This window comes from Hypanus sabinus, chromosome 7 (genome assembly GCF_030144855.1).
Source record: "Hypanus sabinus isolate sHypSab1 chromosome 7, sHypSab1.hap1, whole genome shotgun sequence".
Taxonomy (NCBI): Eukaryota; Metazoa; Chordata; class Chondrichthyes; order Myliobatiformes; family Dasyatidae; genus Hypanus; species Hypanus sabinus.
The window spans coordinates 177746418-177762459 of NC_082712.1; the positions used below are offsets into that span (position 1 = coordinate 177746418).

The 16042-nt window shown below is 57.1% G+C and overlaps 1 protein-coding gene and 1 long non-coding RNA gene across 7 annotated transcripts in view; one reads left to right on the forward strand and one right to left on the reverse strand.

Annotated features, from left to right (window-relative positions):
- Positions 1-16042, reverse strand: part of LOC132397426 (F-actin-monooxygenase MICAL2-like) — a 301318-nt gene that overhangs the window by 113709 nt on the left and 171567 nt on the right. The window lies entirely within an intron of this gene.
- Positions 96-13560, forward strand: LOC132397431 (uncharacterized). The gene is made up of 3 exons (XR_009513378.1): positions 96-328; positions 743-883; positions 13336-13560. It is a non-coding gene; the product is annotated as an uncharacterized LOC132397431 (long non-coding RNA).

The following is a 16042-nucleotide window of genomic DNA, read 5'->3' on the forward strand; positions in this document are numbered from 1 at the left end:
AACAAAAACAAAATGAGTTTATCTGTGACTATACCGAAAAGGATGTCAGGAGATTTTTAAAAAATTAAGCAAACAGAATCACGAATGAATGGAATTTGAAATATGTAAAATAAATATCAGAAAGAGAAAGCAAGCTGGCAAGAGGGGAGAGAGGGAGAGAAAGAGAGAGAGATGTAGAGGGACAGAGACATCGAGAGACAGAATGGAACAGAGAGAGAGAAAATGAAACAATGAGTGAGAAAAAGATGGTGTGGGAGAAAGGATTGTGTGTGAGAGTAAGAGAGGGAGCAAGACAAAGAGGGGGACAGTGAAAGACAATGACAGAAAGGTGGGAGTGAATAAAGGGGTGGGGAATGTGTGTGTGAGGGTGGGGATAGTGTGTGAGAGGAGGTGAGGAGTGTTTCTGTGACTGGGGAGTGTGTGTGTGGGTGGGTGTTTCTGTGAGTGAGTGGGGATTGTGTGTGTGAGAGGAGGTGAGGAGGGAGAGGGAGGAGGAATCGATCCATACGGTCTGTAACCAGTATCCCATCCACGACCTCCCCAGCCACTTCGGCAGAGTCGGTTCTCCAATGGCGAACATGCTCGGTTCACATAAACAAACCGTTCAGCAGATATTCCGATAAAAGTTCATACGTAAACAGGGTTATCGTTATCAGGGTTATCTCTGTTTGTGTTGCGGCTTGTGAAGAGCTGTTCTCGAGGAAGGATTAACAAGTTGAAATTCAACTTTATTGTCATTCAGCCGCATACCGTACACGTATACTGCCAAACGAGACGTTTCTCTGGACCGAAGTGCAGAACCCAGTACAGCACAAAGGAGGATACAGAAGGACTTGGGGTCCCTGTCGATAGTTCCTTCAAACTTGCCGCATAAATCGATAGGGTGAGTTGACCTTCTTTTGTCCGCTCTATAAAACTCCGGTCAGACCACACGTGGAATACTGTGTTCCACGCTGGTCACCTCATTATGGGAAAGATGTGGAAGCTTTAGAGAGGCTGCTGGTAGGCACAGATGCACTGCGAAATTTAGAGATCATTAGATAGGATCAAGGATGATAGGAGAATGGAGGAGAGGGTTAGACTGATCTTAGAGTAGGTTGTAAGACTGGCACAATATTGTGGGCTGAAGAGCCTGTACTGTGCTGTAATGTTTCCTATCCTGTGTTGTTCGAAGGTTGTAAATCATGTTCTGGGAATAGGGTTTGTTGATAGGCACTAGCTGGTCATTACTGATGTTTCACTGATAATGTTGGTTGGCTCCTGTTGGTGGCATCAAGCAGGCACTGGGTTACTGGACTGTCCTGCGCCCAGCGTCTTCGCTTACTGTAACCCATATGCCACACGAGGTATTGTGGATGTTGAGAGAGTACTGCGATGTCAGAACCTCGACAACAGCTCATTGCCTTAACCCTGGAGATACCCGGAGCGAGGGCAGGGATGGTGGGGAAAGAAGTGACCCTCCAGGACCGAGGGCAGGGATGGTGGGACAAGAGTGACCCTCCCCGACTGAGTGCAGGGATGGTGGGACAAGAGTGACCCTCCCCGACTGAGTGCAGGGATGGTGGGACAAGAGTGACCCTCCCCGACTGAGTGCAGGAATGGTGGGGGAAGAAGCAACCCTACACCAACCAAGGGCAAGGATGGTGGGGGAAGAAGTGACCCTCCAGGACCGAGGGCAGGTATGGTGGGGGAAGAGTGACCCTCCCCGACTGAGTGCAGGGATGGTGGGGGAAGAGTGACCCTCACGGACCGGGGGCAGGGATGGTGGGACAAGAGTGACCCTCCCCGACCGGGGGCAGGGATGGTAGGGGAAGAGTGACCCTCCACGACCGGGGGCAGGGATGGTGGGGGAAGAGTGACCCTCCACGACCGGGGGCAGGGATGGTGGGGGAAGAGAGACCCCCCACGACCGGGGGCAGGGATGGTGGGGGAAGAGTGACCCTCCACGACCGGGGGCAGGGATGGTGGGGAAAGAGTGACCCTCCCCGACCGAGGGCAGGGATGGTGGGGGAAGAGTGACCCTCCACGACCGGGGGCAGGGATGGTGGGGGAAGAGAGACCCTCCACGACCGGGGGCAGGGATGGTGGGGGAAGAGAGACCCTCCATGACCGGGGGCAGGGATGGTGGGGGAAGAAGTGACCCTCCCCGACCGGGGGCAGGGATGGTGGGACAAGAGTGACCCTCCCCGACCGAGGGCAGGGATGGTGGGACAAAAGTGACCCTCCCCGACCGGGGTCAGGGATGGTGGGACAAGAGTGACCCTCCCCGAACGGCGGCAGGGATGGTGGGACAAGAGTGACCCTCCCCGAACGGGGGCAGGGATGGTGGGACAAGAGTGACCCACCCCGAACGGGGGCAGGGATGGTGGGACAAGAGTGACCCTCCCCGAACGGGGGCAGGGATGGTGGGGAAAGAGTGACCCTCCCCGACCGGGGGCAGGGATGGTGGGGGAAGAGTGACCCTCCCAGACCGGGGGCAGGGATGGTGGGACAAGAGTGACCCTCCCCGAACGGGGGCAGGGATGGTGGGGAAAGAGTGACCCTCCCCGACCGAGGGCAGGGATGGTGGGGGAAGAGTGACCCTCCCCGAACGGGGGCAGGGATGGTGGGACAAGAGTGACCCTCCCCGACCGAGGGCAGGGATGGTGGGGGAAGAGTGACCCTCCCCGACCGGGGGCAGGGATGGTGGGGGAAGAGTGACCCTACCCGAACGGGGGCAGCGATGGAGGGGGAAGAGTGACCCTCCCCGACCAGGGGCAGGGTTGGTGGGGGAAGAAGTGACCCTCCCCGACCAGGGGCAGGGATGGTGGGGGAAGAGTGACCCTCCCCGACCAGGGGCAGGGATGGTGGGGGAAGAAGTGACCCTCCCCGACCAGGGGCAGGGATGGTGGGGGAAGAAGTGACCCTCCCCGACCAGGGGCAGGGATGGTGGGGGAAGAGTGACCCTCCCCGACCGAGGGCAGGGATGGTGGGGGAAGAAGTGACCCTCCCCGACCGGGGGCAGGGATGGTGGGGGAAGAGTGACCCTCCCCGACCGAGGGCACGGATGGAGGGGGAAGAGTGACCCTCCCCGAGCGAGGGCAGGGATGGAGGGGGAAGAGTGACCCTCCCCGACCAAGGGCAGGGATGGTGGGGGAAGAAGTGACCCTCACCGAACGGGGGCAGGGATGGTGGGACAAGAGTGACCCACCCCGAATGGGGCCAGGGATGGCGGGACAAGAGTGACCCTCCCCGACCGGGGGCAGGGATGGTGGGACAAGAGTGACCCACCCCGACCGGGGGCAGGGATGGTGGGACAAGAGTGACCCACCCCGACCGGGGGCAGGGATGTTGGGACAAGAGTGACCCTCCCCGACCGGGGGCAGGGATGGTGGGACAAGAGTGACCCTCCCCGACCGGGGTCAGGGATGGTGGGGGAAGAGTGACCCTCCCCGACCGGGGTCAGGGATGGTGGGGGAAGAGTGACCCTCCCCGACCAAGGGCAGGGATGGTGGGGGAAGAAGTGACCCTCCCCGAACGGGGGCAGGGATGGTGGGACAACAGTGACCCTCCCCGAACGGGGGCAGGGATGATGGGACAACAGTGACCCTCCCCGAACGGGGGCAGGGATGGTGGGACAAGAGTGACCCTCCCCTACCGGGGGCAGGAATGGTGGGACAAGAGTGACCCACCCCGAACGGGGGCAGGGATGGTGGGACAAGAGTGACCCACCCCGACCGGGGGCAGGGATGTTGGGACAAGAGTGACCCTCCCCGACCGGGGGCAGGGATGGTGGGACAAGAGTGACCCTCCCCGACCGAGGGCAGGGATGGTGGGGGAAGAGTGACCCTCCCCGACAGGGGTCAGGGATGGTGGGGGAAGAGTGACCCTCCCCGTCCGGGGTCAGGGATGGTGGGGGAAGAGTGACCTTCCCCGACCGGGGGCAGGGATGGTGGGGGAAGAGTGACCCTCCCCGACCGGGGGCAGGGATGGTGGGGGAAGAGTGACCCTCCCCGACCGGGGGCAGGGATGGTGGGGGAAGAGTGACCCTCCCCGACCGGGGGCAGGGATGGTGGGGGAAGAGTGACCCTCCCCGACCGGGGGCAGGGATGGTGGGGGAAGAGTGACCCTCCCCGACCGGGGGCAGGGATGAGACGGAAGAGTGACCCTCCCCGAACGGGGGCAGGGATGGTGGGACAAGAGTGACCCTCCCCGAACGGGGGCAGGGATGGTGGGGGAAGAGTGACCCTCCCCGACCGGGGGCAGGAATAGTGGGGAAAGAGTGACCCTCCATGACCGGGGGCAGGGATGGTGGGGGAAGAGTGACCCTCCCCGAACGGGGGCAGGGATGGTGGGGGAAGAGTGACCCTCCCCGACCGGGGGCAGGGATGGTGGGACAACAGTGACCCTCCCCGACCGGGGGCAGGGATGGTGGGACAACAGTGACCCTCCCCGACCGAGGGCAGGGATGGTGGGACAAGAGTGACCCTCCCCGACCGAGGGCAGGGATGGTGGGGGAAGAAGTGACCCTCCCCGACCGGGGGCAGGGAAGGTGGGGGAAGAGTGACCCTCCCCGACCGGGGGCAGAGATGGTGGGGGAAGAGTGACCCTCCCCGAACGGGGGCAGGGATGGTGGGGGAAGAAGTGACCCTGCCCGACCAGGGGCAGGGATGGTGGGGGAAGAGTGACCCTCCGCGACCGGGGGCAGGGATGGTGGGGGAAGAGTGACCCTCCCCGACCGAGGGCAGGGATGGTGGGGGAAGAGTGACCCTCCCCGACTGGGGTCAGGGATGGTGGGGGAAGAGTGACCCTCCCCGACCGACGGCAGGGATGGTGGGGGAAGAATGACCCTCCCCGACCGGGGGCAGGGATGGTGGGGGAAGAGTGACCCTCCCCGAACGGGGGCAGGGATGGTGGGGGAAGAGTGACCTTCCCCGAACGGGGGCAGGGATGGTGGGGGAAGAGTGACCTTCCCCGACCAGGGGCAGGGATGGTGGGACAAGAGTGACCCTCCCCGACCGGGGGCAGGGATGGTGGAGGAAGTGTGACCCTCCCAGACCGGGGGCAGGGATGGTGGGAGAAGAGTGACCCTCCCCGACCGGGGGCAGGGATGGTGGAGGAAGTGTGACCCTCCCCGACCGGGGGCAGGGATGGTGGGGGAAGAAGTGACCCTCCCCGACCGGGGGCAGGGATGGTGGGACAAGAGTGACCCTCCCCGACCGGGGGCAGGGATGGTGGGGAAAGAGTGACCCTCCCCGACCGGGGGCAGGGATGGTGGGGAAAGAGTGACCCTCCCCGACCGGGGGCAGGGATGGTGGGGGAAGAAGTGACCCTCCCCGACCAGGGGCAGGGATGGTGGGACAAGAGTGACCCTCCCCGACCGGGGTCAGGGATGGTGGGGGAAGAGTGACCCTCCCCGACCGACGGCAGGGATGGTGGGGGAAGAATGACCCTCCCCGACCGGGGGCAGGGATGGTGGGGAAAGAGTGACCTTCCCCGACCAGGGGCAGGGATGGTGGGACAAGAGTGACCCTCCCCGACCGGGGGCAGGGATGGTGGAGGAAGTGTGACCCTCCCAGACCGCGGGCAGGGATGGTGGGAGAAGAGTGACCCTCCCCGACCGGGGGCAGGGATGTTGGGACAAGAGTGACCCTCCCCGACCGGGGGCAGGGATGGTGGGGAAAGAGTGACCCTCCCCGACCGTGGGCAGGGATGGTGGGGAAAGAGTGACCCTCCCCGACCGGGGGCAGGGATGGTGGGGAAAGAGTGACCCTCCCCGACCGGGGGCAGGGATGGTGGGGAAAGAGTGACCCTCCCCGACCGGGGGCAGGGATGGTGGGGGAAGAAGTGACCCTCCCCGACCAGGGGCAGGGATGGTGGGACAAGAGTGACCCTCCCCGACCGGGGTCAGGGATGGTGGGGGAAGAGTGACCCTCCCCGACCGACGGCAGGGATGGTGGGGGAAGAGTGACCCTCCCCGAACGGGGGCAGGGATGGTGGGGGAAGAGTGACCCTCCCCGACCGACGGCAGGGATGGTGGGGGAAGAGTGACCTTCCCCGACCAGGGGCAGGGATGGTGGGACAAGAGTGACCCTCCCCGACCGGGGGCAGGGATGGTGGAGGAAGTGTGACCCTCCCAGACCGGGGGCAGGGATGGTGGGAGAAGAGTGACCCTCCCCGACCGGGGGCAGGGATGGTGGAGGAAGTGTGACCCTCCCCGACCGGGGGCAGGGATGGTGGGGGAAGAAGTGACCCACCCCGACCGGGGGCAGGGATGGTGGGGCAAGAGTGACCCTCCCCGACCGGGGGCAGGGATGGTGGGGAAAGAGTGACCCTCCCCGACCGGGGGCAGGGATGGTGGGGAAAGAGTGACCCTCCCCGACCGGGGGCAGGGATGGTGGGGAAAGAGTGACCCTCCCCGACCTGGGGCAGGGATGGTGGGGGAAGAAGTGACCCTCCCCGACCAGGGGCAGGGATGGTGGGACAAGAGTGACCCTCCCCGACCGGGGTCAGGGATGGTGGGACAAGAGTGACCCTCCCCTACCGGGGGCAGGAATGGTGGGACAAGAGTGACCCTCCCCGACTGAGGGCAGGGATGGTGGGACAAGAGTGACCCTCCCCGAACGGGTGCAGGGATGGTGGGACAAGAGTGACCCTCCCCGACCGGGGGCAGGGATGGTGGGACAAGAGTGACCCTCCCCGACCGAGGGCAGGGATGGTGGGACAAGAGTGACCCTCCCCGACCGGGGTCAGGGATGGTGGGGGAAGAGTGACCCTCCCCGACCGGGGTCAGGGATGGTGGGGGAAGAGTGACCCTCCCCGACCGGGGGCAGGGATGGTGGGACAAGAGTGACCCTCCCCGACCGGGGGCAGGGATGGTGGGGGAAGAGTGACCCTCCCCGACCGGGGTCAGGGATGGTGGGACAAGAGTGACCCTCCACGACCGGGGGCAGGGATGGTGGGGGAAGAGTGACCCTCCCCGACCGGGGGCAGGGATGGTGGGGGAAGAGTGACCTTCCCCGACCAGGGGCAGGGATGGTGGGACAAGAGTGACCCTCCCCGACCGGGGGCAGGGATGGTGGAGGAAGTGTGACCCTCCCAGACCGGGGGCAGGGATGGTGGGACAAGAGTGACCCTCCCCGACCGGGGGCAGGGATGGTGGGGAAAGAGTGACCCTCCCCGACCGGGGGCAGGGATGGTGGGGAAAGAGTGACCCTCCCCGACCGGGGGCAGGGATGGTGGGGAAAGAGTGACCCTCCCCGACCGGGGGCAGGGTTGGTGGGGAAAGAGTGACCCTCCCCGACCGGGGACAGGGATGGTGGGGGAAGAGTGACCCTCCCCGACCGGGGGCAGGGATGGTGGGGAAAGAGTGACCCTCCCCGACCGGGGGCAGGGATGGTGGGACAAGAGTGACCCTCCCCGACCGGGGGCAGGGATGGTGGGGGAAGAAGTGACCCTCCCCGACCGGGGGCAGGGATGGTGGGGGAAGAATGACCCTCCCCGACTGGGGGCAGGGATGGTGGGGGAAGAGTGACCCTCCCCGACCGGGGGCAGGGATGGTGGGGGAAAAGTGACCCCCGGACCAAGGGCAGGGATGGTGGGACAACAGTGACCCTCCCCGACCGGGGGCAGGGATGGTGGGGGAAGAGTGACCCTCCCCGACCGAGGGCAGGGATGGTGGGGGAAGAGTGACCCTCCCCGACCGAGGGCAGGGATGGTGGGGGAAGAGTGACCCTCCCCGACCGAGGGCAGGGATGGTGGGAGAAGAGTGACCCTCCCCGAACGGGGGCAGGGATGGTGGGGGAAGAGTGACCCTCCCCGAACGGGGGCAGGGATGGTGGGAGAAGAGTGACCCTCCCCGAACGGGGGCAGGGATGGTGGGGGAAGAGTGACCCTCCCCGAACGGGGGCAGGGATAGTGGGGGAAGAGTGGCCCTCCCCGACCGGGGGCAGGGATGGTGGGACAAGAGTGACCCTCCCCGACCGGGGACAGGGATGGTGGGACAAGAGTGACCCTCCACGACCGGGGGCAGGGATGGTGGGGGAAGAGTGACCCTCCCCGACCGGGGGCAGGGATGGTGGGGGAAGAGTGACCCTCCACGACCGGGGGCAGGGATGGTGGGGGAAGAGTGACCCTCCCCGACCAGGGGCAGGGATGGTGGGGGAAGAATGACCCTCCCCGACTGGGGGCAGGGATGGTGGGGGAAGAGTGACCCTCCCCGACCGGGGTCAGGGATGGTGGGGGAAGAGTGACCCTCCCCGACCGGGGTCAGGGATGGTGGGGGAAGAGTGACCCTCCCCGACCGGGGGCAGGGATGGTGGGGGAAGAGTGACCCCATGACCGGGGGCAGGGATGGTGGGACAAGAGTGACCCTCCCCGACCGGGGGCAGGGATGGTGGGGAAAGAGTGACCCCATGACCGGGGGCAGGGATGGTGGGGAAAGAGTGACCCTCCCCGACCGGGGGCAGGGATGGTGGGGAAAGAGTGACCCTCCCCGACCGGGGGCAGGGATGGTGGGGAAAGAGTGACCCTCCCCGACCGGGGGCAGGGATGGTGGGGGAAGAGTGACCCTCCCCGACCGGGGGCAGGGATGGTGGGGAAAGAGTGACCCTCCCCGACCGGGGGCAGGGATGGTGGGAGAAGAATGACCCTCCCCGACTGGGGGCAGGGATGGTGGGGGAAGAAGTGACCCTCCCCGACCGGGGGCAGGGATGGTGGGGGAAGAATGACCCTCCCTGACCGGGGGCAGGGTTGGTGGGGGAAGAATGACCCTCCCCGACTGGGGGCAGGGATGGTGGGGGAAGAGTGACCCTCCCCGACCGGGGGCAGGGATGGTGGGGGAAAAGTGACCCCCGGACCAAGGGCAGGGATGGTGGGACAACAGTGACCCTCCCCGACCGGGGGCAGGGATGGTGGGAGAAGAGTGACCCTCCCCGACCGAGGGCAGGGATGGTGGGGGAAGAGTGATCCTCCCCGACCGAGGGCAGGGATGGTGGGAGAAGAGTGACCCTCTCCGAACGGGGGCAGGGATGGTGGGGGAAGAGTGACCCTCCCCGACCGGGGGCAGGGATGGTGAGGGAAGAGTGACCCTCCCCAAACGGGGGCAGGGATAGTGGGGGAAGAGTGGCCCTCCCCGACCGGGGGCACGGATGGTGGGACAAGAGTGACCCTCCCCGACCGGGGGCAGGGATGGTGGGGAAGACTGACCCTCCCCGACCGGGGGCAGGGATGGTGGGGGAAGAAGCCTGATGAACTATCTGCAGTGAACCAACAAGCCACATTTGGACTATGGGGGACATCAGAGGGAACATGTACAGTGACGGGGAGGAATCTCACTAAATAGGGAATTAGGCCTAGATAGAGTGGATGTGGAGAGGATATTTACATTGGTATGGGAGGCTAGAACCAGTCTCTGAGTAGGACTCCCTTTAGACATTAGGAGAGGAGGAATTTCTTCAGCCCAAAGGTGGATAATCTGCAGAAATCATTGCCATCGAGGCCAAGTGAATGTGTATCTCAGACAGAGACTGATAAATTCTTGGCAATAAGCTGCTGGGGAACTCAGCAGGTCAGGAGAGGGATAAACAGTCGACGTTTTGGGCCGAGAGCCTCGGTCAGGACTGGAAAGGAATGGGGAAGAAACCAGAATGAGATGGTGGGGGGGGGGGTGGAGAGGGAATGGAGTATAAGCTGGCAGGTGATAGGTGAGGGGAAGGCGAGTGGGTGGGGGAGGAGGGGATGAAGTAAAAAGCTGGGAGGTGATAGGGTGCCCAAGGTTATGGGGATAGGTGGGATAATGTCTTTGAAAATAAAATCAGCCATGTTTGAAGGAGGGTGATGGGGTGGAGATACATCTCTGCAAAAAGTGGTGTAAAGCGCTCCTTCCCTCCTCTAGCCTGCAGGTCACCCTTGGGCAAAGTGTGGCACCTGCTTAGCCCCCGATCAGGGTCACGTGAAGCCATGGGAGCAGGTGGTGGACAGTTGAATGAGCAGCTGGTGCAATGGTTATGCGACCACTGACACCTGGCAGACAATCTCTGACGAGTATTGACAATGGTTGGGGTCACCCGTCTTGTAAAGCCACTGCCCAGAAGGCAGCAATGGCAAACCACTTCTGTGGAAAAACTTCCCAAAAGCAGTCATGGTCATGGAAAGATTGTAATCACCCGTGTCATACAACACGGCACATAATGATGATGTTTGAATGGTGGAGAAGACTCAATGGGCAAAATGCCTAATTCTGCTTGTCCATCTTTTAGTCTTATGGTTAAATTCAGTTGAAGAGGTTGAGATTGAGCAGTGCGCTGTGAGGCAGGAGAACTACGTGCCCCAGTGCCTTACCACACTGCGTGAAGGATATCCAACGCCATGGGTGTGCCCCCGACAGAGTGTCGATGGGGAGGATATGGATCTTCAGGGAGAAGTGGAGGAACAGGAAAGGAATTCTCTCCCCTTCCATTGGGCTGAACATAGAATACAGAACATTACAGTTGTTGTCATGCCTGCCCTTTAACCTGCTCCAAGATCAATCACAGGTTTAGAACAAGGTTCCCAATCTTTTTATGTCATGGACAACAAGGGGTCCGTGGCCCCCATGTTGGGAATCCCTGCAGGGGAGATCTGAGAAGCTTTAATGATTGTGTGTGTTGCACAGGATTTCTGGTATCAGGAATAGAACATAAAACATAACAGCACAGGCCCTTCGGCCCACATTGTTCTGCCGACCTTTTAACCTACTCCAAGATCAATTTAACCCTTCCTTCCCACAGGGACAAATGTCTGAAATCACGTACCACCAGGTTCAGGAACAGCTTCTGCCCCACAGTTATCAGACTCTTGAATAGTTCCCCTAGTACTCCAGCCCTCACTGAGATTTGCACCTTATTGTTTACCTGAACTGCACTTTCCGAAGGTTCAAAGTTCAAGATACAGTTACTATTAAAGTATGTACTATAAATGCCACCATATTCTGCCCTAAGATTCATTTTCTTGCGGGCATTCATAGCAGAACAAAGAAATACAATAGAATCAATGAAAATCTACAAAGACTGACAACCAACATACAAAAGAATATAATTTTAAAAATATATAAAAATAGAAATACAATAGAATTTAGGAAAAACTATGAAATAAATGAATTGTGGCGACCCACTTCCCAGCGCACTCGAACCGGCTCACAAAGCGGCGCGCGCAGGCACCGAGCCGGTCCCAAAGAGGGCACCAAGCCTGCTTCACCAGCAAGGGGAAAAGCCCGCGCGCGGGACGGGTCTGTGAATACACGCCCCCTACAGCATTCCCGCCCGGGGAGGGCGGGAACAGGAAGGCTTTAAAGTGAGGCCGCAAAGTTTGAATAAACCTCTTTTGCTACTGGAGCTCACCAACTCCGTGTCGTTATTTCAGCCCTGCGTGTAGCACACCGCTACAGTATCAGTATTACAGTGGAGTAAAGGGAACTACAGAGGCATGAGAGAGGAGCCAAAGTTGATTGGAAGGGAACACTGGCAGTAATGAAGGCAGAACAGCAATGGCTGGGGTTTCTGAGGGCAATTCGGAGTGTGCAGCATAGATAAATCACAAAGAAACAGACATATTTCAAAGGCATGATGACACAACCATGGCTGACAAGAGAAGTCAAACCCAACTTGAAAGTCAAAGAGAGGCCATATAACAGAGCAAAAATTATTGGGATATTAATTGGGTTCTCTTTATCTAGTTTTAGAACTTACGTGAAGATCTGATCACATTTTAGGTCGTATTTATGCAGAAACAGAAACATTTCTGAAGGAGGTCACAAACGTTCTAGCACCACGGTAAAGTTGAGACTTTATAAAGCACTGCTGAGGACCTGGAGTATTGGGAGCAGTTTTGGGCCCCTTATCTAGGAAAGGATGTGCTAACGTTGGAGAGAGTTCAAATCTACAAAATTGATTCTGGGATTGAAAGGCTTGCCACATGAGGAGTGTTTGATGTCCCTGGGCCTGTGCTCATCGGAATTCAGAAGAATGAGGGATGACCTTATTGAAACCTATCGAAAGGCCTCGTTAGAGTGGATGTAGAGGGAATGTTTCCTATGTTGGGAGAGTCTAAGATCAGAGAACACACAGGCTCAGAATAGAGGGATGTCTTTTTAGAATGAAGATGAGGAGGAATTTCTTTAGCTAGAGAGTGGAGAATCTGTGGAATTCATTTCCACAGGAGGCTAAGACATTGGGTGTATTTAAGGCAGAGGTTGATAGATTCTTAATTAGTCAGGGCATGAAGGGATATGAGGAAAAGGCAGGATATTGGGGGAGGGGGAAATAGATCAGCCATAATGAAATGGCGGAGCATGTGCAATAGGCCAGATGGCCTTATTCTGCTCTTATGTCTTATGATCTGATGGCTAAATAGCAGCCAGGATAGGCAAAGGAGAATCTGTGGATGTTTGGTACTTTTCAGAAAGCTTTTGACAAGTTGCCACTCATGAGGCTGCTAAACAAGAGCCCATGGTATTTCAGAAAAGATTCTAGCATGGATTAAACAGTGGCTGACTGGCGGGAGGAAAAGAGTGAGAATAAAGGAAGCCTTTTCCCGACAACAGGCTGCTGGTGACTAGTGGTGTTCCACGGGGGTCTGTGTGGGGATCAATTCTTTTTACGTAGAATGTCAGTTGTTTGGATGATGCGACTGATGGCTCTGTTGCAAAGTTTGTGGATGATACAAAGGAGGGACAGGTAGTGAGGAGAAGCAAAGAGTCTGCTGAAGGACTTTGACAGGAGAACAGGCAAGGAAGCGCCAGATGGAATACAGTGTCGGGAAGCGTATGCCCAATTCTGCTCTCATGTTTTATGGTCTTGTTGGCCAGAAAGAATGACAATCTTCAAATCAGTGAATTCAAATGAATCAAGGACAGTGGAAGCAGTCTTTGTTCTTGCTGTGTGCTTGGGGGATGCAGGCTGCCATTTTGTGAAGATACTCTATTCTCCATTTTGTGAGCTTGACATGCTGGACTTGATTAGTGCTTTCAAGAAGATACAAAGACTTCAGGTAATTTGCTGGACTGGAGGTCATTTCCAAATGAGGAGTTGTTTGTGAGGCATCCTTTGGTTGGATATAACATGCAGACTTGTGAATGCCTGAGGTGATTCGAGCTCATTGCTGACTGAGAACAAAGAGCCATGAGTCAGCAACTGTCCCTTGTTGGGAAGAGGCCAATAGATGCTTTGGACCAGAGCCAATGACCAGGTGTTAAAGGGCAGACACATGACCTGCGGCCAATGACACGGGAATGTGACATTTGAATTGATAAGCAATGGATATAAAAATGGATGCTTTGTGTGCGCCAGTGGCGGTAACTTTGAAAAATAACCATTGCAGATACAAGCAAGAAGAACCCTGTGTGAAGCAGGTGGAGAGTGAGTCGGGACCACGAGGAACAAGGAGCGCCTGGCCAACGTAAATTCCTCCGCCTGGGTAATACCTTTGCTATTCTTTGACTATCCAGGAGAGTCAGGGATACTTAGCAGGTGTGCGCACAAGGTATTTAGTGTATAAATTCACGTATTAGTTAGTTTAAACAATAAAGGTAATTGTCAGTAAATACAGATCTCTCTGTGCCTCACTCAGAATCGTTGGAAGAGGTAGAAGTGGTATCTCTCTCTCTCTTTTTCCAGCAGTCTCAATCTCTGAGAACTACACATAAATAAAGACTGACAAACAACTAATGCGAAAAAGACAAGTTTGCAAATAAAATATATTACTGAGAACATGAGCTGTTAAGAGTCCGTGAAAGTGAGTCTGTAGATTGTAAAATCAGCCCATGTGCTTCTAAACTTACCATATCCATGTATCTGTCCAAATATCTATAAATGTTGGTGATATACCCGTTTCGACCACTTTATTCTGCATTCTGTTGCTGTTCTATCGTGTTCTACCTCAATGCACTGTGAAATGATCAGATCTGTATGGACATTGTGCGAGACCAGCTTTTCACTGTATCTCCGTATATGTGATAATAATAAACCAATTCCCATTCCAAGATGGAAGGTTCCAGAAGAGAAGGGCCCTCCCCATGAAAAAAAAGAAAGCAAGAACTTGAGATGCCGGAACCAGGAAAGTTGTTCGCTCCGAGCTGCCGAAGATTTTATACAGTTTGAGCTCCCAGCACCAAGGCCACCTGGAATGGGAGGCAAGAGGCAGGTTAATAACAACAGGTCCATCTACTCACTGTTGTTAGAAGACGTGAGTGAGCAGGGCCAGTTCTGGTGGATCACAAGTGTGAGATGGGAGGAAGAGAGTTGAGGTTCAGTTGTGACTTGGTCCTGGAGCCCTCTAGCCCAGAAATATGACATTCTGCCCAACATTCCCTTCCAAACTAGTCTCATTTGCCCAGGTTTGGCCCAATACACACTTGGAGTATTGTGAGCAGTTCTGTGCCCTGTATCTAAGAAAGGATGTGCGGGCATAGGAGAGGGTACAGAGGAGTTTCACGAGAATGATCTCGGAAAGTGTAATGTAGGAGGAGCATTTAATGTACTCACTAGAGCTTAGTAAAACGAGGGAGGGTGTCTCATTGAAACTTCATCAAATATTGAAAGGCCTAGATAGAGTGGCCAAGGAGAGGATGTTTCCTATTGTGAGTGAGTCCAGGACCAGAACAGAGGGACGTCCATTTAGAACAGGGATGAGGAGGAATTTCTTTAGCTAGAGAGTGGCGTATCTGTGGAATTCATTGTCACAGTTGGCCGTGGGGGCCAAGTCATTGGATATACTTACAGCAGAGGTCGATAGGTTCTTGGCTAGTCAGAGTGTAAAAGGATTCGGGGAGAAGGCAGAATAATGGGTTGGGAGGGCTAATATGATGGAATGGTGCAGCAGACTTGATGGGCCACATGGCCTAATTCTGCTCCTGTGCCTTATGGTCTTGTATATCCCTCTAAACTTTTCTAATCCACTTAGCTGCCCAATTACACATTAAGTGTTGTTCATGTACCTGCCTCAACCATCCTCCCTGGCAGCTCATTCTTTATTCAGACCTCCCCCTGGGTGAAAGAGATGACGTTTCAGAGGGAACACCTCGTATTGATGGAGATGTCCATCAGTGAGGCAGCTGGGGGCTCGGAGATGCTGCCATTGCTTACTGCGGAAATCGTATGTTCCATTAAATTAAATTCTGTTTAGTTCCTTCCTCTCTACAAGCAGGCACTTGGCAGCTGACATCACAGTCTGACCCAGAGACAGGCATCAGAAGCACACAGTATGGGGCAGATGCACCTCAAATTCGTGTCTGTGGGAGGGGTGGTACAGAGGGAGGATCACACTGTGGGAGGGGGTGGTTCTGAGGGAGGGTCACTGTGGGAGGGGCAGTACTGAGGGAGCTTTAAACTCTCTATCTCACCATCTCTCTAAGGTAGTTGCATAAGACCATAGACATTGAAGCAGAGCTGGTCCATTTGGCCCATCAAGTCTGCTCCTGCAAAAACATTCAAGGCAATTCCTTCCAATTGGGTCTATGTGGAAACAGAGGGGAATCCACTCTGGAAGCGAGAAAAGCTGCCTGAGATGTTGAACAAGTGTGTACTTTAACTCTTGCCCAACTATGGGAGGATGGTCATGATAGCGTAGCGGTTAGTGCAACGCTGTTACAGCACATGGCATTGGAGTTCAGAGTTCAATTCCAGCGTTCTCTGTAAGAAAGTTTGTACTTTTCTCCTGTGAGCGCTTGGGACTCCTCCCACAGTCCAAAGATGTACCACTAAGCTGGTCGTTGTAAATTGTTCTGTAAGTAGGCTCGGGTTAGACTGCAGAATTTCTGGGCAGAGCAGCTCGTTGGGCCGGAAGGGCCTGTTCCACACTGCATCGCCAAATAAAATAACTAAATACTGTAAACTTGAAAATCTGAGTCCTTAAGAGTCATTGAAAAGAGCAGGACAGAAATAGCTCCTTCAGCCCATCTCATTCATGCTGGACCATTTCAACTGCCTACTCCCATTGACCTGCACCAGGACGACAGCCTCCATGTCTCTATCATCTATGTACCTGTCCAAACTTCTCTAAAAGGTTGCAGTCATGCTTATATGCATCA